Source organism: Corylus avellana, chromosome ca3, assembly GCF_901000735.1.
Source record: "Corylus avellana chromosome ca3, CavTom2PMs-1.0".
Taxonomy (NCBI): Eukaryota; Viridiplantae; Streptophyta; class Magnoliopsida; order Fagales; family Betulaceae; genus Corylus; species Corylus avellana.
In genome coordinates, this window is record NC_081543.1 from 12,984,108 (window position 1) to 12,985,779 (window position 1,672).

A 1,672-nucleotide genomic window follows, 5' to 3' on the forward strand; every position below is an offset into this window, starting at 1 on the left:
TTCAAACTACCAGGATACGTAATTGTACATGCATGCATGCAAATACATTAAACAATATTCTCACCATATACAAACCAAGCATGTCAAACTATTCAAATATATTACAAAACATATATCATAAGCAAATAAATTAGTTACTTAACCTATAAAATTAAATTGCTAATATAATTACATCAAAAATATTTAATAATATACATTGTATATTACATTTTTATATCATTTATTTAATTATATAATAAATAAATAAATGAATAAATTACTCACATACATGCAATATATATACATCTATATATATATATATACAGATTACATAAATTTCGTAATATATATATATATATATATATATAATTATATTTATATATATATATATATATAATCAGTAACACATATATATATACAAACCCATATATATATATATATATAGATTAAATCAGGAATATATAAGGAGAGTGGAGGCACTGATGAAATGGAGAACGTGACTTGAGCGTGGAGAGAGTCTCTGAGGGGAGGAATCGGTGGACGGGGAAGAGAATGGAGAATGGAATGGGAGTGGTGGAGAATGGTGGAAATGAAGAAGGAAACCATGGAAGAAATGGAAGAAGGAAAGAAAAGAAAAGAAAAGTAGCCCCATAGGGAAGCGCTACCGTACTGCAGCGTAAAGATGCGCTTCTTTCCTGAGAGGGAACTTTGGACGGCCATAAGGAACAACTTCTAAGAGTATATCCATTAAATTTTTTTTTTTTTTGTTAATTAGACACAAAATTTACAATTATATTTATTTTAATTTTATTAAAATTATTTGTACTATATCATATAACTTCTATCAAATGACGTATGAGATAATTAGACGTATAGATAATTAGACATATAGATAATTAGACGTATGAACTGACCGACAACATATGTTGCGTTGGCCGATCGAGTTCATGTGAGGTTTGCGGGTCTTATAAAATAAATGTATCGAGTATTTTTTATATATTATTGTTTATAAATAATATGGGTAGCTATCATATTAATATTACTAGACTGATCGATTTATGCATGCATGATACATATATATATATATATATATATATAAGCATACATATATACTAAGTAATTTATACCAATATGATAAACTATAATTTGCCTATCGAATCAAAATTTAATTTTTTAGGCCAATTAACATTAATTTATTTTTTAATACATATTTTTTTATATCAAAATAAAAAATAGAGTTTTGCTATATATATTTTATATATATATAAAATATAAAATTTAAATTGAAATTTATGGGGTTTTGACGTGTCATGCATGACACGTCAAAATCTTGATGCATGAAGACGTCAGTGTTTCTTGGTCGAAATGACACGTCAAAAACCTATAATTAATAATTATATATATATTATCTTATTTAAATCATTATAAATGATATTCACAATTTAATTATATTAAAATTATATTAACTCTATCATATATTTACTCTATCCAATTACAAATAATTAGAGAAAAAATAAATTAGTATTCTAGACGTATAGATAATTAGACGTATGAACTGACCGACAACATATGTTGCGTTGGCCGATCGAGTTCATGTGAGGTTTGCGGGTCTTATAAAATTAATGTATCGAGTATTTTTTATATATTATTGTTTATAAATAATATGGGTAGCTATCATATTAATATTACTAGA